Source organism: Spodoptera frugiperda, chromosome 13, assembly GCF_023101765.2.
Source record: "Spodoptera frugiperda isolate SF20-4 chromosome 13, AGI-APGP_CSIRO_Sfru_2.0, whole genome shotgun sequence".
NCBI classification, from domain to species: domain Eukaryota; kingdom Metazoa; phylum Arthropoda; class Insecta; order Lepidoptera; family Noctuidae; genus Spodoptera; species Spodoptera frugiperda.
In genome coordinates, this window is record NC_064224.1 from 7,192,413 (window position 1) to 7,214,804 (window position 22,392).

Genomic DNA, 22,392 nt, shown 5'->3' on the forward strand with positions numbered 1-22,392 from the left:
ACACAAGCGATGTTTCACGTCAGTTTTCTGTTAATTCCTAGTATCACTCCGGTTGAGCTGGCACTAATGTCGGTTGTTGAATACTATTCACAACTGTAAGAATACCTCATCTGATTAGTAATCTAATACATGTATTGTTATTTTTTAATATCAGGAAGTAAGTATCTATATTCATACAAGATATTACGTTGTAATCGTTATGTACCTACATATCTGTAATCTGATAATCTGATCTGTATTTTTTTTTGTTACATTTTAAATACATACTTATATTATTAGATTTGAGCATGATTGTGTCTATGTGATAAAAGGCATATCTCTCTCATTATGTTGTTTGTTCATAGTTAACTGACTATTGTTAACAATACTTTATCTGATTACTAATGCAATATATCGTTATTGAAACATTAGAAAGTAAGTATCTATGTATATCTTTTTCTTAATTTTATGTTATAATCATTAAGTAAACAGCTGTCTTCCTGATCACTATAACTATTCGGATGAAATTTGGTAATACGATAGGTAACATGAGACCTCAAAAAAGGATACATGGACCTAATATGTACCTATAAGTTCCAAGGGTTTAGTGAAGGAATGCGAGCACTTCACTAAAAGTAAATCATTTAACAACTCACTAATTGCTATCGGCTGATGGCTACCAATCGGTACTACCCATATCCATAAACACCAGAAACACTAGAGGCGTTAAAATTGCGTTACCAGCCTTCTTGGTGAGGAGATTTAAGGACTGGGGATTAGGAGACTACGGAAGGGGAGAACTGGACCTCCGATAACCTAATTCACACGACCAAACACAAAACAAGCGTCGTCTCACGTTATCTGTTAGGTCAAAGTATCACTCAGGTTGAGCCGGGACTTATGTCGGTTCTTTAATACTGTTCACAACTGTAAGAATACGAGTACTTCATCTGATTGCTAATTTAATACATGTATTATTCTTTTTTAATATCAGCCTGTAAGTACCAATATTAATACAAGATCTTACGGTGTAATCGTTACGTACCTACACATGTCTAATCTGCTACCACTATTGTTCTTATTTTAAATAAGACTTTAAATAAATGGAGGACATGTCCCGTACCAGCCACGCGCATGCTGACACCGGTCACGTCGGCATTTTTCTGGAATCTTTCGCCTGACTAGCGCTGGAGTCTTATTTGTTTTGACTCTGAGTATTCTAGTCTATCCCAGTTATTTTAAATATCCATCCTCTCTCTTTACTCGTCACTTAACATAGTTTCGGTGCCAATCCTTCTCATAAGTTCGTTTCCCATCGCCTGCCAGGCCTACCGCGGGCCAAGACATCGGTTGACGTCGAGTGGGTGGAAAAATAAATGAGGTCTACAAAGAGCAGTTGTAAATTTAATTTTAAAACGTCCATTTGCTTTGAGAATTTGTCTCTGCGAGAAAACGCATTTGAGTCTCATTATGGCGGTTGTTCACAAGTGTAACAATACTTCATCTGATTACTAATGCAATATTTTGTTCATATATTAAATTACATTAGAAAGTAAGTACCTATGTACATCTATATTTAATCATATGTTATAATCATAAAGAACACATCTGTCTACTTGACGACAGCAAAGATTCGGGTGAAATTTGTTAATATGACAGGTAAATTATTACCCCAAAAAGGATAGGGACTCAATATGTACCTATAAATTCCACGGGTTTAGTGAATGAATGCGAGTACTTCACTAAAAGTAATGATTTAACAATACGCTAAGTGCTATCAGCTGATGCCAAGCATTCGGCGCCACCCATACCCATGGACACCAGAGAAGGTATAATTGCGTGACAAGCCTTTTTAGGTACAGATTCGAGGGCTGGGGATTACGCAGGGAGAAACTTGGGCCTCCGGTAACCTAATTCACTCGGTGAAACACAACACAGGCGTCCTTGCTCGTCAGATTTCTGTTCGACCAAAGCATCACTCCGGTTGAGCCGGCACTTATACGGCGTTCAGTCGGTTGTTCAATACTATTCACAACTGTAAGAATACCTTTTCTGATCTAATACATATATTGTTATTTTTTAATATCAGGAAGTAAGTACCTATATTTTTACAAGATATTACGTTGTATTTTCGTATAATGCTATCAGCAGATGGTAAGCCATCGGCGCCACCTATATCCATGGACACCAGAAACTCCAGAGGAATTATTAAAAGGATGAATTACTATGTTCGGTAGTTATTTTTTATTTATTCACTGATTACTCCATCAATTGTAGACCGGTTTTCAAAATTATTTTTTATTCAAGAGGTTATTACTCCTGAGAGGATCCCATTTTCACTAAGTCAGAATCTGATGATGAAATCCTAGTAAAACCGAGAAGAACTTTCGAAAATTGGAGGAGCGAGTAATGCGTCTATTATGTTTTTCAATAAAGATTTATAAACACTACAATTTATTATGGGTCTGGAGTCGACTTGATGATGGAGTTTACAGGCAGACAAGGGGACTCTTAAACGGCGTACAGTAACTTAATTGTGTTTGGGCTTGATTATTTTGTGTTGATAAGAACTTTACACCTAGATGAAGTGAGATTGGCGTTGAGTCTGATGACGAAGATGTGTAATTGTTAAGGGAACTCCTCAACAGTGTACAGTAACTACCTTGTGTTCGGGCTGGATTACTTTGTATTGATTAGAATGTTGCACCTATGTGAATTATAAGTAGCAACAGAGGTATTCGTAGTATTATACTAAAGATAAAAAAATAAAAAAGAACTTCAAAAATCCAAAAACGTATAATAATAGTAGCCTTTTCAATGCAGTGTTTTTATTAGGGTCGACGTTTAAGTATTTAAAGTTTACGGAGGTACAAAAATGGACGTCCGGTTTCCTAATCCATACGGTGAAACACAACACAAGCGTTGTATCACGTCAGTTATATGTTAGGGCAAAGTATCACTCCGGTTGGGCCCGCACTTAAGTCGGTTCAGTCGGTTGTTCAATACTGTTCTTAACTTTAAGAATACCTCATCTGAATGCTAATCTAATACATATATTGCTATTTTTTAATATCAGGGCGTAAGTACCTATATTCATACAATATATTATATTGTAATCGTTACGTATTTACACATATGTCTACCGGACCACTATAACGATTTGGGTAAATGTAAGTAATATGATAGGTAACCTAAGATCGCAAAAAGGATACAGGACGATGTACCTATAAATTCCACAGGATTAATTAATAAATGCGAGAAAAAGTAAATCATTTAACAACACGCTAAGTGCTATCAGCTAATGGTAAGCAATCGACGCAACCCACCAGACAAACTACTCATAGACACCAGAACACCAGAGGAGTTACAATTGCTTACCGGCCTTTTTGGGGTATCGATTTGAGGATTGGGCATTTCGATACCTTAATTGGCAAACCAGCCAACTCCACTTTTATCAAAAATGTTTATTTTCGCATAGAACAAAAACATCGTATGGAACAAAAAGAATTTAGATTTTTAGATTTCACCCATGTTCGTCCCACTGCAGGGCAAAGGCCTCCCTAACTTCCTTCCACTCCTCTCTGTTTAAAGCTTTTTGCGGCCAATCCTTGTCATAGCTGTTGAGTTCGTCCCGCCATCTCCTTTGGGCCTGCCGCGACGTCTGTGGACGTTGAGCGGACTCCACTCAGTAGTGGGTTTTGCCCACCGCTCGTCTGACATGCAGCAAACGTGACCAGCCCAATTCCACTTCAAGCTGGCGGCTTTACGACTAACGTCGATGATTTTAGTCATGGAGCGCAGCGTGGTGTTTCTTAGTCTATCCGACAGTCGAACTCCTAAGATAGATAAGATACTGCGTTCCATGGCCCGCTGGCAAACCTTGAGTCTGGACTTCTGATGTTGTGTCAAAGACCAAGTTTGAGCGCCATGGGTTAGGATAGGCAGAATACAGACGTCCATGAGTTTCTTCTTAAGTGCTAATGGAAGGTTTCCTTTCATTAGGTCCAATAGCTCTTCCAGGCGTTTTCGGTGCGTCTAGCAACTTCTCTTTCTTGTCTCGCCTGGAAAGAGACTAGACGGCCCAAATAGATGTATTCCTGGACGTATTCTATTTCTGCGCCATCTACTAACAACAACAAAAAGTATGTTAAAGTTTAAAGTGTCTCCTGAAAAATTTGCTCATAAGGAGTTAACTCGAATCGATTTGGAGATTACGGAGGGAGAGAATTGGGCCTCCAGTAAAATATTTCACATGGCACACAACACAAGCCTTGTTTCACGTCAGTTTTCTGTTTGGCCATAGTATTTCTGCGGTCCGCAATTTGGTCCGTTCATTCGGTTGTTCAATACTATTCACAACGGTAAGAATACGAGTACTTCATCTAATTGCTAATTTATTACATTTATTGTTGTTTTTTAATATCAGGAAGTAAGTACTTAAATTCATACATGATATTACATTGCAATCGTTACGTACCTACAAATTTGTCTGACCCTTGTAAAGATTCGGGTGAAATTTGGTAATATGAAAGGTGACTTAAGACGCCAAAAACAGCATACAGGGACTTCAGATGTACCTATAAATTCCACGGGATTAACAAGTGAATGCAAGCACTTCACTAAAAGTAATGACAATTAATGACAATTAACAATACGCTAAGTGCTATCAGCTGATGGTAAGCAATCGACGACACCTATGCCCACGAACACTGGAAACACCAGAAGAGTTACAATTGCGTTGCCAGCCTATTTTGGTAGAGATTTAAGACTTGGGAATTTTGAGATAACGGGAGCCCCCCCCCCCCCTCCCGTTAGTAAGTTACCTGAATGGCCAAAGTATCCCGCACCGGTTGAGCCGGTACTTTGCGGTTGTTCAATACTGTTCATAACTATAAGAATACCTCATCTGATTGCCAATTTAATACATATATTGTTCTTTTTTAAAATCAGGAAGTAAGTATCTATATTTATACAAAATATTACGTTGTAATCGTTGTCTACAAATCTGTCTACCTGGCCCTTGTAACGGTTCGGGTGAAATTTGGCAATTTGATAGGTAACTTAAGACCCCAAAAAAAGTATACAGGGATTTAAGATGTACCTATAAATTCCACAGGCTTAGTGAATGAATGCGAGCACTCCACTAAACGCCACCCGGTGTAGCAATTGCGTTATCAACCTTTTGGTGAAGAGATTTGAGGATTGGGGATTAGGCGATAACGGAGATTATCGGATTACTCCGATAACCTAATTCACACGGCGAAATCTACCACAAGCGATGTTTCACGACATTTTTCTGTTAAGTCATAGTATACAGTATACAGTCATAGAATACTTCATCTGATTGGTAATCTAATACATATATTGTTCTTTTTTAATATTTAGGGCGTAAGTATCTATATTTATATCAAGCCATTACGTTGTAATCGTTAACATATCTGCTAACTTGAACATGACCACTTAACAGTGGCTAACTTTTTGACGAAGAACTCGACTAGTTTCAAGTCATGCTAGACGCTCATATTCTTGAACAGTATTCCGTGACACACGACGCGCTGCTCCTGGCGACTGAGTTTCACGCCCATCGCGCCCTCTGCCTAGAATCACGCGCACTTGCCGGCGCGAGACGCTGTTACACGTTCTATTTGTCTACGGGCAGCTGCGTAGATGTTGGGTTGCTTCACATCATTTTTCGATCGGCCAAAGTATCACTCCATCTGAGCGCGCACTTAAGACGGCTCAGTCAGTTGTTCAATACTGTTCACAAGTATAAGAATATTTCATCTGATTGCTAATCTAATACATATTATATTCGCCAAGTTCGATCACGATTCGAGTAAAATTTAGTAATATGATAAGTAACTTAAGGCCCCTAAAGAGGATACAGGGACTTAAGATGTACCTATAAATTCCACGGGATTAGCAAGTGAATGCAAGCAATTCACTAAAAGTAATGATTTAACAATACGCTAAGTGCTTTCGGATGATGGTCAATCGAAGACTAGAAACACGAGAAGAGTTACAATTGCGTTGTCAGCCTATTTTAGGATTAGCCTATTTTAGCGCAGAATTAGGCCTTTGGTAAAATAATGACTAAGGACACAACACAAGCGTTGTTTCTCGTAAGTTTCCTTATAGGCCAAAGTATTCTGCACCAGTTGAGCCAGCACTTGTCGGTCGTTCAATACTGTTCACAACTATAAGAATACCCAATCTGATTACTAATCTAATACATGTATTGTTTTTTTTTTTAATATCAGGAAGTAAGTACCTATATTGCATTGTAATCGTTGCCTACAAATCTGTCTACCTGGCCCTTGTAACGATTCATTTGAAATTTGGTAATTTGATCGGTAACTTAAGACGCCACCCGGTGTAGCCATTGCGTTATCAACCTTTTGGTGAAGAGATTTGAGGATTGGGGATTAGGAGAATAAGGAGGGGGAGAATTAGGCCTCCGATGACCTAATTCACACAGCAAAGCTCAACACAAGCGATGTTTCACGTCAGTTTTCTGTTAAGTCATAGTATGCCTCCGGTTGAGCTGGCACTAATGTCGGTTGTTAAATACTATTCACAACTGTAAGAATACCTCATCTGATTAGTAATCTAATACATGTATTATTCTTTTTTAATATCAGGAAGTAAGTATCTGTATTCATACAACATCTTACGTTGTAATCGTTACGTACCTACATATCTCTAATCTAATAACCGTACTGTATTTTTGAAATATCAGTTAATGCAAAAAGGAATTGATGACGCGTCAAAGTTACATTTTATACAGTTATATTATTAGATTTGAGCATGATTGTGTCTATGTGATAAAAGGCATATCAGTCTCATTACGTTGTTTGTTCATAACTGTAACAATACTTCATCTGTTATTAATGCAATATATCGTTCTTTTATTGAAACATTAGAAAGTAAGTTTTCTTTATTTTATTTTATAATCATTAAGTATACAGCTGTCTCCCTGACCACTATAAATATTCGGATCAAATTTGGTAACATGAGACCCCAAAAAAGGATACAGGGACCTAAGATGTACCTATAAATTTCAACCTTAATAAATGAATGCGAGCCGTTCACTAAAAGTAAATCATTTAATAACACACTAATTGCTATCGGCTGATGGCTACCAATCGGTACTACCCATATCCATAAACACCAGAAACACTAGAGGCGTTAAACTTGCGTTACCAGCCTTCTTGGTGAGGAGATATAAGGACTGGGGATTAGGAGACTACGGGAGGGGAGAATTGGACCTCCGATAACCTAATTCACACAACAAAACACAAAACAAGCGTCGTCTCACGTCAATGTTCTGTTAGGCTATAGTATCACTCAGCTTGAGCCGGGACTTATGTCGGTTCTTTAATACTATTCACAACTGTAACAATACGAGTACTTCATCTGATTGCTAATTTAATACATGTATTGTTCTTTTTTAATATCAGCCTGTAAGTACCTATATTAATACAAGATCTTACGTTGTAATCGTTACGTACCTACACATGTCTAATCTGCTACCACTATTGTTCTTTTTTTAAATCAGACTTTAAATAAATGGAGGACATGTCCCGTACCAGCCACGCGCATGCTGACACCGGTCACGTCGGCATTTTTCTGGAATCTTTCGCCTGCCTAGTGCTGGCGACTTATTTGTTTTGACTCTGAGTATTCCAGTCTATCCCAGTTATTTTAAATATCCATATTATGGTACTCCAATTGCAAAGTCTCTCTTTTTACTCGTCACTTAACATAGTTTCGGTGCCAATCCTTCTCATACGTTCGTCTCCCATCGCCTGCCAGGCCTACCACGGGCGATCGCGTGACGATACGTTAAAGGTTACCGGGGCTCCGGCTCAAAGCAGGAGAAGGAACGGGGTGGTTTTTAGTCAGTAAGAGTCTGACTCTCTCTCCCGCCTTACCCAAGGCGGGAGAAGTCATTGGATGATTATCCCCCCACAAAAACTCAAAAAAAGGCCTACTGCGGGCCAAGACATCGGTTGACGTCGAATGGGTGGAAAAATATATGAAGTCTAAAAAAGGCACCAATAAATTCAATTTTAAAACGTTTATTTGCTTTGAGAATTTGTCTATGCGAGAAAACGCATTTGAGTCTCATTATGGTGGTTGTTCACAAGTGTAACAATACTTCATCTGATTACTAATGCAATATTTTGTTCATATATTAAAACATCAGAAAGTAAGTACCTATGTATCTATATTTAATCTTACGTTATAGTCATATGCAAAGTACACATCTGTCTACCTGACCACAGGAACGATTCGGGTGAAATTAGTTAATATGACAGTTAACTTAAAACCCCAAAAAAGGATACAGGGACTCAAGATGTACCTATAAATTTTTTTTTTTTTTTTTTTTTTTTTTGTAAAAAAACGTTGCCCCACATTAGGATTTTCTCCTGTGTCGTGGGTGCGTTTACAAACATACAAGTTCACATACACATGACACCCAGACCCGAAACAACAATTTGTGGATCACACAAAGAGTTGCTCCGTGCGGGAATCGAACCCGCTACCCGTTGCGCGGCAGCCAGTTGCCCAGCCACCGCACCAACCGTGCAGTCATTCCACGGGATTAGTGAATGAATGCGAGTACTTCACTAAAAGTAATACGCTAAGTGCTATCAGCTGATCGTAAGCATTCGGCGCCACCCATACCCATGGACACCAGAAACACCAGACAATGTACAATTGCGTGACAAGCCTTTTTGGGTAAAGATTCGAGGACTGAGGATTACGGAGGGAGAGACGTGGGTCTCCGGTAACCTAATTCACTCGGCGAAACACAACACAGGCGTTCTTGTTCGTCAAATTTTTGTTCGACCAAAGCATCACTCCGGTTGAGCCGGCACTTATACGGCGTTCAGCCGGTTGTTCAATACTGTTCACAACTGTAAGAATACCTTTTCTGATTGCTAATCTAATACATATATTGTTATTTTTTAATATCAGGAAGTAAGTACCTATATTTATTAAAGATATTACGTTGTATCTTGATATAATGCTATCAGCTGATGGTAAGCAATCGGTGCCACCCATATTCATGGACACCAGAAACACCTTTTTTTTTATTCAAGAGATTATACTCCCGAGAGGATCCCATTTTCATTACATCAGAATCTGATGATGGAATCTTAGTGAAACCGAGAAGAACTTTCGAAAATTGGAGGAGCGAGTAATGCGTCTATTATGTTTTTCAATAAAGATTTATAAACACTACAATTTATTATGGGTCTGGAGTCGAATTGATGATAGAGGCAGACGAGAGGACTCTTAAACGGTGTACAGTAACTTCATTGTGTTTGGACTTGATTATTTTGTGTTGATAAGAACTTTACACCTAGATGAAGTGAGATTGGCGTTGAGTCTGATGACGAGACTCAGTGATCAACTGGGCGGCAATAAACTGGGCCACGTGGACCAGTTGTACAAAATTAATTATGCCTACTATTTTTGTGGCCAACTGGGCCGAACGCACTTTGGTCTCGCGGACAAGATTTTATTATTTAATTTGCTGTGGTTAAGTGGGCCGAAAGTATCCAATACAGGCAGATACAGAGTGTTTCAGTAATTTCAAATATTTACCTTGTGGGTACCATTTTGTTTTACTTATATACAGTATCTACAGCCGTTACGAAAGTAAAGTGCGCTTTCTTCCTTTGTCTTGTGCGTTTCTTTATATTTTGTTGTCGTTATATTTTGTTCTCTGCGGACCACCGGTTGGGAACCACTACCTTAAGCTATAACAGGTATAACGTTACGTATTATGAAACATCAATCTCTTTTAACTTCAAAAAAGACAATCGCCAACCGCTACCTCCTATCACAAACCACCGCAAATCAACGCACACCATCCAGCCTGAGGCAGAAATAAATTGATGATGCTGCGATGGACTACTGGCCAGTGCTTGTCCAGTAGTGTCGGCGCTGCGCTGAAAGCGCACTTTACTTTCGTAACGGCTGTAGATACTGTATATAAGTAAAACAAAATGGTACCCACAAGGTAAATATTTGAAATTACTGAAACACTCTGTATCTGCCTGTATTGGATACTTTCGGCCCACTTAACCACAGCAAATTAAATAATAAAATCTTGTCCGCGAGACCAAAGTGCGTTCGGCCCAGTTGGCCACAAAAATAGTAGGCATAATTAATTTTGTACAACTGGTCCACGTGGCCCAGTTTATTGCCGCCCAGTTGATCACTGAGTCGATGACGAAGATGTGTAAATGTTAAGGGAACTCCTCAACAGTGTACAGTAACTACCTTGTGTTCGGGCTGGATTACTTTGTATTGATTAGAATGTTGCACCTATGTGAATTATAAGTAGCAACAGAGGTGTTCGTAGTATTATACTAAAGATAAAAAAAAAAAAACTTCAAAAATCCAAAAACGTATAATAATAGTAGCCTTTTCAATGCAGTGTTTTTATTAGGGTCGAGGTTTAAGTATTTAAAGATTACGGAGGGACAAAAATAGACGTCCGGTTTCCTAATCCATACGGTGAAACACAACACAAGCGTTGTATCACGTCAGTTATATGTTAGGGCAAAGTATCACTCCGGTTGGGCCCGCACTTAAGTCGGTTCAGTCGGTTATACCTCATCATACCTCATCTGAATGCTAATCTAATACATATATTGCTAATTTTTATTATCAGGGCGTAAGTACCTATATTCAAACAAAATATTACGTTGTAATCGTTACGTATTTGCACATCTGTCTACCTGACCATTATAACGATTTGGGTAAATTTTAGTAATATGATAAGTAACCTAAGATCGCAAAAAGGATACTGGACCATGTACCTATACATTCCACGGGATTAATGAATTAATGCGAGGACTTCACTAAAAGTAAATCATCTAAACGCTATCAGCTGATGGTACGCAATCGACGCAACCCACCAGACAAACAATTACTTACCGGCCTTTTTGGAGAAGAGATTTGAGGATTGGGCATTTCGATACCTTAATTGGCAAACCAGCCAATTCCACATTTTGTCAAAAAAAAATTTTTTCCCATGGAACAAAAACATCGTATGGAACAAAAAGTATGATAGAGTTTTAAGTGTAATAATAATATGATATGTCGTCACGCCTTTAATCCCCGAAGGGGTAAGCAGAGGTGCACAATATGGCACGTCTTAAGTGTCCCCTGTAAAATTCGCTCATAAGTAGTTAGCTGGTTTGCCAATTAAGGAATCGATTTGGAGATTACGGAGGGAGAGAATTGGGCCTCCGGTAAAATATCTCACATGGCACACAACACAAGCCTTGTTTCACGTCAGTTTTCTATTTGGCCAAAGTATTTCTGCGGTCCGCACATTGGTCCGTTCATTCGGTTGTTCAATACTATTCACAACGGTAAAGAATACGAGTACTTCATCTAATTGCTAATTTATTACATGTATTGTTCTTTTTTAATATCAGGAAGTAAGTACCTAAATTCATACAAGATAATTACGTTGTAATCGTTACGTACCTACAAATCTGTCTACCTGACCCTTGTAACGATTTAGGTGAAATTTGGTAATATATCTATCATATTACCAAATTTACTACTACTTGACAGTTGAGACCCAAAATAAGGATAGGGACTGAAGATGTACCGATATCCACAGGATTAGGGAATGAATGCGACCACGTCACTAATAGTAATGATTTAACAATACGCTAAGTGCTATCGGCTGATGGTAAGCAATCGACTACAACTATACCCACTAAGAAACAGGAGAAACACCAGGAGAGTTACAATTGCGTTGCCAGCCTATTTTGGTAGAGATTAGAGACTTGGGGATTTTGAGATTACGGGGGGGGGGGGGCAAGTTAGTAAGTTACCTGAATGGCCAAAGTATCCTGCATCGGTTGAGCCGGCACTTGTCGGTTGTTCAATACTGTTCAAAACTATAAGGATACCTCATCTGATTGCTAATTTAATACATATATTGTTTTCTTTTTCTGAAATCAGGAAGTAAGTACCTATATTCATACAAAATATTACATTGTAATCGTTGTCTACAAATCTGTCTACTTGGCCCTTGTAACGGTTCGGGTGAAATTTGGCAATTTGATAGGTAACTTAAGACCCCAAAAAAAAGTATAGTAAAAAAGTAGTAAGATTTAAGATGTACCTAAAAAATCCACAGGCTTAGTGAATGAATGTGAGCACTTTACTAAACGCCACCCGGGGTATCAATTGCGTTATGAACCTTTTGGTGAAGAGATTTGAGGATTGGGGATTAGGAGATTACGGAGGAGGAGAATTGGACCTCCGATGACCTAGTTAACACGGCGAAACCCAACACAAGCGATGTTTCACGTCAGTTTTCTGTTAAGTCATAGTATCACTCCGGTTGAGCTGGCACTAATATCGGTTGTTGAATACTATTCACAACTGTAAGAATACCTCATCTGATTAGTAATCTAATACATGTATTGTTCTTTTTTAATATCAGGAAGTAAGTATCTATGTTCATACAAGATCTTACGTTGTAATTGTTATGTACCTACACTACATATCTCTAATCTAATAACCCTACTGTATTTTTGAAATATCAGTTAGTACAAAAAGGAATTGATGACGCGTCAAAGTTATTATTCGATTTGAGCATGATTGTGTCTATGTGATAAAAGGCATATGTGTCTCATTATGTTGTTTGTTCATAACTGTAACAATACTTCATCTGATTACTAATGCAATATATCGTTCTTTTATTGAAACATTAGAAAGTAAGTATCTATGTATATCTATTTTTTAATTTTATGTTATAATCATTAAGTATACAGCTGTCTCCCTGACCACTATAACTATTCGGATCAAATTTGGTAATACGATAGGTAACATGAGACCCCAAAAAAGGATACATGGACCTAATATGTACCTATAAGTTCCAAGGGTTTAGTGAAGGAATGCGAGCACTTCACTAAAAGTAAATCATTTAACAACTCACTTAGTGCTATCGGGTGATGGCTACCAATCGGTACTACCCATATCCATAAACACAAGAAACACTAGAGGCGTTAAAATTGCGTGACCAGCCTTCTTGGTGCGGAGGTTTAAGGACTGGGGATTAGGAAACAACGGAAGGGTAGAACTGAACTAGGGCTTCCAATCTCGATATACCGAGATCTCGGTATTGCGGGATCCCGCATCCTTTTCCGCGTGATGCGGGATTACGGGTGCGGGATCCGCGAGATTTGCGGGACTGAAAAAAGCGTACATGCGTGTGCATGCATGCGTGTTCTGATCATGATCTTACATTGCAACAGGTTAAGAGTTAACTATAATAATATCGTCAGCATGTAATGTATTTTGCCCGTCACCATCTCGAGCTAATACACTTGAGTCCATTATAAAAAAAGAAATGACTCTCTATGAATCTGGGGGGTCAATGGGAAAATATCTTACATTTACATATTAAGCCTTAAAAGGAATTCCGCCGACAAGTGTGGAAGCCCAAAGGGCATTAGGGCAGCATTCTGCTGCTGGCTATATTGCTTCTAAAATACGCAGCAGTTCGGCAGATGACAGTTTAGATATGTTGTGTTTCCTTCGCAAACATTTTCAATTAAAAGCTTTAGCTGACAAACTAAATAAATAAACCAACTTTTCAATATATTTTTTTTGGTGTATTTTATGAAGAAGATAGATTTCATGTTTTTTTAGTATTTGTTGCTGTATTTGTGAAGAATAAACGGTGTAATTTGATTGATCTCATACTTATAATAATATTAAAATAAATGCGGAGTTAGTTGATTAATTCATTGTTTTATTTGCCTTATTTATATATGAATATTTTCAATATGCGGGATCCCGCAAATACCGAGATCCCGCGGGATTTAAAATTTGTAGTCCCGCAAATACCGAGATTGAATTTAGGCTGCGGGATTGGAAGCCCTAAACTGGACCTCCGATAACCTAATTCACACGACCAAACACAAAACAAGCGTCGTCTCACGTTATCTGTTAGGTCAAAGTATCACTCAGGTTGAGCCGGGACTTATGTCGGTTCTTTTATACTGTTCACAACTGTAAGAATACGAGTACTTCATCTGATTGCTAATTTAATACATGTATTATTCTTTTTTAATATCAGCCTGTAAGTACCTATATTAATACAAGATCTTACGGTGTAATCGTTACGTACCTACACATGTCTAATCTGCTACCACTATTGTTCTTATTTTAAATCAGACTTTAAATAAATGGAGGACATGTCCCGTACCAGCCACGCGCATGCTGACACCGGTCACGTCGGAATTTTTCTGGAATCTTTCGCCTGACTAGCGCTGGAGTCTTATTTGTTTTGACTCTGAGTATTCTAGTCTATCCCAGTTATTTTAAATATCCATCCTCTCTCTTTACTCGTCACTTAACATAGTTTCGGTGCCAATCCTTCTCATAAGTTCGTCGACCATCGCCTGCCAGGCCTACCGCGGGCCAAGACATCGGTTGACGTCGAGTGGGTGGAAAAATAAATGAGGTCTACAAAGAGCAGTTGTAAATTTAATTTTAAAACGTCCATTTGCTTTGAGAATGTGTCTATGAGAAAAAAGGCATTTGAGTCTCAGTATAGTGGTTGTTCACAAGTGTAACAATACTTCATCTGATTACTAATGCAATATATTGTTCTTATATTGAAATACTAGAAAGTAAGTATCTATGTATATGTATCTTTAATCTTAGGTTATAATCATATGTAAAGTATACATCTGTCTACCTGACTACAGGAACAATTCGGGTGAAATTAGTTTATATGTCAGGTAATTTAAAACCCTAAAAAAGGATACAGGGACTCAAGATGTACCTATAAATTCCACGGGATTAGTTAACGAATGCGAGTATTTCACTAAAAGTAATAATTTGACAATACGCTAAGAGCTATCAGCTGATGGTAAGCATTCGACGCCACCCATACCCATGGACACCAGAAACTTGTGATTGCTAATCTAATACATATATTGTTATTTTTTAATATCAGGAAGTAAGTACCTATATTTATTAAAGATATTACGTTGTATCTTGATATAATGCTATCAGCTGATGGTAAGCAATCGGTGCCACCCATATTCATGGACACCAGAAACACCTTTCTTTTATTCAAGAGATTACACTCCCGAGAGGATCCCATTTTCATTACGTCAGAATCTGATGTTGGAATCTTAGTGAAACCGAGAAGAACTTTCGAAAATTGTAGGAGCGAGTAATGCGTCTATTATGTTTTTCAATAAAGATTTATAAACACTACAATTTATTATGGGTCTGGAGTCGACTTGAGGATAGAGTTTAGAGGCAGACGAGAGGACTCTTAAACGGTGTACAACTTCATTGTGTTTGGACTTGATTATTTTGTGTTGATAAGAACTTTACACCTAGATGAAGTGAGATTGGCGTTGAGTCTGATGACGAAGATGTGTAAATGTTAAGGGAACTCCTCAACAGTGTACAGTAACTACCTTGTGTTCGGGCTGGATTACTTTGTATTGATTAGAATGTTGCACCTATGTGAATTATAAGTAGCAACAGAGGTGTTCGTAGTATTATACTAAAGATAAAAAAAATAAAAAAGAACTTCACAAATCCAAAAACGTATAATAATAGTAGCCTTTTCAATGCAGTGTTTTTATTAGGGTCGAGGTTTAAGTATTTAAAGATTACGGAGGGACAAAAATGGACGTCCGGTTTCCTAATCCATACGGTGAAACACAACACAAGCGTTGTATCACGTCAGTTATATGTTAGGGCAAAGTATCACTCCGGTTGGGCCCGCACTTAAGTCGGTTCAGTCGGTTATACCTCATCATACCTCATCTGAATGCTAATCTAATACATATATTGCTAATTTTTATTATCAGGGCGTAAGTACCTATATTCAAACAAAATATTACGTTGTAATCGTTACGTATTTGCACATCTGTCTACCTGACCATTATAACGATTTGGGTAAATCTTAGTAATATGATAGGTAACCTAAGATCGCAAAAAGGATACTGGACCATGTACCTATACGTTCCACGCGATTAGTAAATTAATGCGAGGACTTCACTAAAAGTAAATCATCTAAACGCTATCAGCTGATGGTACGCAATCGACGCAACCCACCAGACAAACAATTGCTTACCGGCCTTTTTGGGGTAGAGATTTGAGGATTGGGCATTTCGATACCTTAATTGGCAAACCAGTCAACTCCACATTTTGTCAAAAAAAATTTTTTTCCCATGGAACAAAAACATCGTATGGAACAAAAAGTATGATAGAGTTTTAAGTGTAATAATAATATGATATGTCGTCACGCCTTTAATCCCCGAAGGGGTAAGCAGAGGTGCACAATATGGCACGTCTTATGTGTCCCCTGTAAAATTCGCTCATAAGGAGTTAGCTGGTTTGCCAATTAAGGAATCGATTTGGAGATTACGGAGGGAGAGAATTGGGCCTCCGGTAAAATATCTCACATGGCACACAACACAAGCCTTGTTTCACGTCAGTTTTCTATTTGGCCAAAGTATTTCTGCGGTCCGCACATTGGTCCGTTCATTCGGTTGTTCAATACTATTCACAACGGTAAAGAATACGAGTACTTCATCCAATTGCTAATTTATTACATGTATTGTTCTTTTTTAATATCAGGAAGTAAGTACCTAAATTCATACAAGATAATTACGTTGTAATCGTTACGTACCTACAAATCTGTCTACCTGACCCTTGTAACGATTTAGGTGAAATTTGGTAAAATATCTATCATATTACCAAATTTACTACTACTTGACAGTTGAGACCCAAAATAAGGATAAAGGGACTCAAGATGTACCGATATCCACAGGATTAGTGAATGAATGCGATCACGTCACTAATAGTAATGATTTAACAATACGCTAAGTGCTATCGGCTGATGGTAAGCAATCGACGACAACTATACCCACGAACACTAGAAACACCAGGAGAGTTACAATTGCGCTGCCAGCCTATTTTGGTAGAGATTTGAGACTTGGGGATTTTGAGATTACGGGAGGGGGGGGGGCAAGTTAGTAAAGTTACCTGAATGGCCAAAGTATCCTGCATCGGTTGAACCGGCACTTGTCGGTTGTTCAATACTGTTCAAAACTATAAGGATACCTCATCTGATTGCTAATTTAATACATATATTGTTTTCTTTTTCTGAAATCAGGAAGTAAGTATCTATATTCATACAAAATATGACATTGTAATCGATGCCTACAAATCTGTCTACTTGGCCCTTGTAACGATTCGGGTGAAATTTGGTAATTTGATAGGTAACTAAGACCCCAAAAAAAAGTATAGTAAAAAAGTAGTAAGATTTAAGATGTACCTAAAAAATCCACAGGCTTAGTGAATGAATGCGAGCACTTCACTAAACGTCACCCGGCGTAGCAATTGCGTTATCAACCTTTTGGTGAAGAGATTTGAGGATTGGGGATTAGGAGATTACGGAGGAGGAGAATTGGACCTCCGATGACCTAGTTAACACGGCGAAACCCAACACAAGCGATGTTTCACGTCAGTTTTCTGTTAAGTCATAGTATCACTCCGGTTGAGCTGGCACTAATGTCGGTTGTTGAATACTATTCACAACTGTAAGAATACCTCATCTGATTAGTAATCTAATACATGTATTATTCTTTTTTAATATCAGGAAGTAAGTATCTGTATTCATACAAGATCTTACGTTGTAATCGTTACGTACCTACACTACATATCTCTAATCTAATAACCGTACTGTATTTTTGAAATATCAGTTAGTACAAAAAGGAATTGATGACACGTCAAAGTTACATTTTATACAGTTATTTTATTCGATTTGAGCATGATTGTGTCAATGTAATAAAAGGCATATCAGTCTCATTATGTTGTTTGTTCATAACTGTAACAATACTTCATCTGATTACTAATGCAATATATCGTTATTTTATTGAAATATTAGAAAGTAAGTTTTCTTCATTTTATTTTATAATCATTAAGTATACAGCTGTCTCCCTGACCACTATAACTATTCGGATCAAAGGACATGGCTAAACCAAAGTATGGACGTCGTAACCCGTACAAATAAATAATGTATCAATATGGTACCTAGCAATAAATAAAGCCGCATAATTAAAGATTGATATTTTGTAGTTAAGAAGGTCCAGAAACTTGGCATATCTGCGCAATCCTGAAAATAAAGTAGCGCTCCTACGTCAAACAACGTTACAAAAACTTCAAAATATAACATTGCTCTGAACTTTTACCAAGGCGTTTTGATGAACCTGAGCCGAAAGTTATTTATATATGAGGTAGATAGGTAAACAATTCTGCTTATACTAGATAATGAACACAAAGTAACCAAGGACAGACACAAAATATATAATAAGATTGTGCAATCTTATACAAAATATATATTTTGTGTCGATCAAAACATTTACAATTATTTGGTTTCAGAAAAAAGTCATTATATTACCGTTATTAAAAATTGATGTTCGTTTAATTATTTCGATTTGATTTTCGGGGAAACTAATGTCATAATAATAGCTTGCAGTACCTACTTCCGTGTTGTCATGTCAAACCACAACAGAAAAAAATCAATTATGAAACTTATTTTTTGTTAATTTTTGTTCACCAAGTTATAAGAATTAGTTAAACACAAAATAATTCATAAGTGAATATTTAAATGATACGGGTTAGCGTGAAATTCGTATTCTTGTTATTATGCCTAGGTCAGCCATTTAGCCATCTCCTTTGGTAATATGATAGGTAACATGAAACCCCAAAAAAGGATACAGGGACCTAAGATGTACCTATAACTTCCAAGGGATTAGTGAAGGAATGCGAGCACTTCACTAAAAGTAAATCATTTAACAACTCACTAATTGCTATCGGGTGATGGCTACCAATCGGTACTACCCATATCCATAAACACCAGAAACACTAGAGGCGTTAAAATTGTGTAACCAGCCTTCTTGGTGAGGAGATTTAAGGACTGGGGATTAGGAGACAACGGAAGGGTAGAACTGGACCTCCGATAACCTAATTCACACGACCAAACACAAAACAAGCGTCGTCTCACGTCAATTTTCTGTTAGGTCATAGTATCACTCAGGTTGAGCCGGGACTTATGTCGGTTCTTTAATACTGTTCACAACTGTAAGAATACGAGTACTTCATCTGATTGCTAATTTAATACATGTATTGTTCTTTTTTAATATCAGCCTGTAAGTACCTATATTAATACAAGATCTTACGTTGTAATCGTTACGTACCTACACATGTCTAATCTGCAACCACTATTGTTCTTTTTTTAAATAAGACTTTAAATAAATGGAGGACATGTCCCGTACCAGCCACGCGCATACTGACACCGGTCACGTCGGCATTTTTTTGGAATCTTTCGCCTGACTAGTGCCATATTTGTTTTGAATCTGAGTATTCCAGTCTGTTCTAGTTATTTTAAATATCCATATTATGGTCTAAAAAAGGCACTTATAAATTTAATTTTAAAACGTTCATTTGCTTTGAGAATGTCTATGCGAGAAAAGGCATGTCAGTCTTATTATGGCGGTTGTTCACAAGTGTAACAATACTTCATCTGATTACTAATGCAATATATTGTTCTTTTATTGAAACATTAGAAAGTAAGTATCTATGTATATATATCTTTAATCTTACGTTATAATCACAATATGTAAAGTACACATCTGTCAACCTGACCACAGATAACGATTCGGGTGAAAGTATTTAATGTGACAGGTAATTTAAAACCCCAAAAAAGGATACAGGGACTCAAGATGTAGGTACCTATAAATTAGGGGATTATACCACGGGATTAGGGAATGAATGCGAGTACTTCGGTAAAAGTAATGATTTAACAATACGCTACGTGCTATCAGCTGATGGCAAGCATTCGGCGCCACCCATACCCATTGACACCAGAAACACCAGAGAAGGTATAATTGCGTGACAAGATTTTTGCGTAAAGGTTCGAGGACTGGGGATTACGCAGGGAGAGACGTGGGTCTCCGGTAACCTAATCCACTCGGCGAAACACAATATAGGCGTTATTTAGTCTCGTCAGATTTCTGTTAGGCCAAAGCATCACTCCGGGTGAGCCGGCACTTATACGGCGTTCAGTCGGTTGCTCAATACTGTTCACAACTGTAAGAATAAGTACCTTTTTTGGTTGCAAATCTAATACTATATGTATTGTTGTGTTTGTTATTTTTTTTAATACCAGGACGTAAGTACCTATATTCATTAAATATGTTACGTTGTATCTTGATATAATGCTGATCAGCTGATGGTAAACAATCGGTGCCACCCAAATCCACGGACACCAGAAACATCGCCTTTTTAACGACTTCAAAAAAAGGAGGAATTACTATGTTCGGCAGTTATAATTTATTTATTCACCGATTACTCCATTAATTATAGATCAATTTTCAAAATTATTTCTTATTCAAGTGGTTCATACTCCCAAGAGGATCCCATTTTCACTAAGTCAGAATCTGATGTTGGAATCCTAGGGAAACCGAGGAGAACTTTCGTAAATTGTAGGAGCGAGTAATGCGTCTATTATGTTTTTCAATAAAGATTTATAAACACTACTATTCACTATGGGCACCTGGGTGAATTATACGCAGCAACAGAAGTGTATGTAGTATTATACTAAAAATAAATAAACAATATCTTCAAAAATCCATAAACATATATGTAATAATGAAGGAATTTTCAATGCCGTTTTTTTATTGGGGTCGAGATTTAAGAATTTGAAGATTGAATTTGAACGGCGGGGCAAAAATGGACGTCCGGTAACCTAATTCATACGGTGAACCTTGTTTCACGTCAGTTTTCTGTTAGGCCAAAGTATCACTCCGGTTGGGCCCGCACTTAGCTCGCACGTTTACAACTTTAAGAATACCTCATCTGATTGCTAATCTAATACAAATATTGCTATTTTTTTATATCAGGGCGTAAGTACCTATATTCATACAAAATATTACATTGTAATCGTTACGTACTTGTATATCTGTCTACCTGACCACTGTAACGATTTGGATAAATGTTGGTAATATGAAAGGTAACTTAAGATCCCAAAAATGATACAGGGACCTAAGAAGATGTACCTATAAATTAATAATGGATGCGAGCACTTCACTAAAAATAAATCATTTAACAACACGCTAAGTGCTATCAGCTGATGGTATCCAATCGACGCAACCCACCAGACAGACAATTGTTTACCAGCTTTTTTGGAGAAGAGATTTGAGGATGGGCATTTCGATACCTTAATTGGCAAACCAGCCAACTCCACATTTTGTAATTTTTTTTTTATTTTTGTATGGAACAAAAGGTATGATAGTGTTTTAAGTGTCTCCTGAAACTTTGCTCAAGGAGTTAACTGGTTTGCCAATTAATGATTTGAATATTACGGAGGGAGAGAATTGGACCTACGGTAAAATATCTCCCACGACAAAACACAACACAAGCCTTGTTTCACGTCAGTTTTCTTTTAGGCCAAAGTATTAGTCTGGTGCGCACTTTGGTCGGCTGTCAGGTGTTCAATACTGTCAAGTATAAGAATACCTCATCTGATTAGTAATCTAATACATTATTGTTCTTTTTTAATATCAGGAAGTAAGTACCTATATTCATACAAGATAATAATATTACGTTGTAATCGTTACGTACCTACAAATCTGTCTACCTGACCCCTATAACAATTCGGGTGAAATTTGGTAACTTAATCGACCCTGAGTCTTAAAAGGACCCTGTATCCTTTTAAGACCCCTAAAAAGGATACAGGGACTCAAGATGTACCTATAAATTTCACGAAATTAGTCAATGATTATGTCTAAGTGATTTGAGCATGATTATGTCTATGTGATAAAAGGCATTTCAGTCTTATTATGTTGTTAGTTCATAACTGTAAGAATACTTCATTTGATTACTAATGCAATGTATCGTACTTTTATTGAAACATTAGAAAGTAAGTTTTCTTAATTTTATGTTATAATCATTCAGTATACAGCTGTCTCTCTGACCACTATAACTATTCGGGTGAAATTTGGTAATACGATAGGTAAAGCCGGGTCCAGACGAGTGTAACGTGTAATGTAATCCACCGTGTAATGTAACACGAATTCTACGTGTGGACGGCAGTACGAGCATTACATGTAACGCTCGCGCGGCGCTCGCGGTTGATCCATCGGCTGTCGGTTTTTCGCGCGAACACAAAGACGCAACTGAGTGGCACACAGCTTTTGAAATATTTTCGCGTTCACAATTCGCTTTGAGTTCGTGTGCCGTCCACACTGTTGATGCTAAATTACACGTAATGTTACATTACACGTTACACTCGTCTGGACCCGGCTTAACATGAGACCTCAAAAA

At 37.7% G+C, this 22,392-nt stretch overlaps 1 long non-coding RNA gene across 3 annotated transcripts; it reads left to right on the forward strand.

Moving 5' to 3' along the window:
* Nucleotides 1-227: 227 nt before the first annotated feature.
* LOC118270665 (uncharacterized) lies at nucleotides 228-21,843 on the forward strand. 3 transcript variants are annotated; one of them, XR_007705884.1, is made up of 6 exons: nucleotides 228-414; nucleotides 974-1,531; nucleotides 2,069-2,821; nucleotides 10,455-12,088; nucleotides 17,286-17,956; nucleotides 19,215-21,843. It is a non-coding gene; the product is annotated as an uncharacterized LOC118270665 (long non-coding RNA). The 3 variants fall into 3 exon arrangements; XR_007705882.1 differs by lacking the exons at nucleotides 228-414; nucleotides 974-1,531; nucleotides 2,069-2,821; nucleotides 10,455-12,088 and adding exons at nucleotides 6,048-6,905; nucleotides 14,111-14,666 and having other exon boundaries at nucleotides 14,996-17,956; XR_007705883.1 differs by lacking the exons at nucleotides 228-414; nucleotides 974-1,531; nucleotides 2,069-2,821; nucleotides 10,455-12,088 and adding exons at nucleotides 12,138-12,743; nucleotides 14,111-14,666 and having other exon boundaries at nucleotides 14,996-17,956.
* The last annotated feature ends 549 nt before the right edge of the window (nucleotides 21,844-22,392 follow it).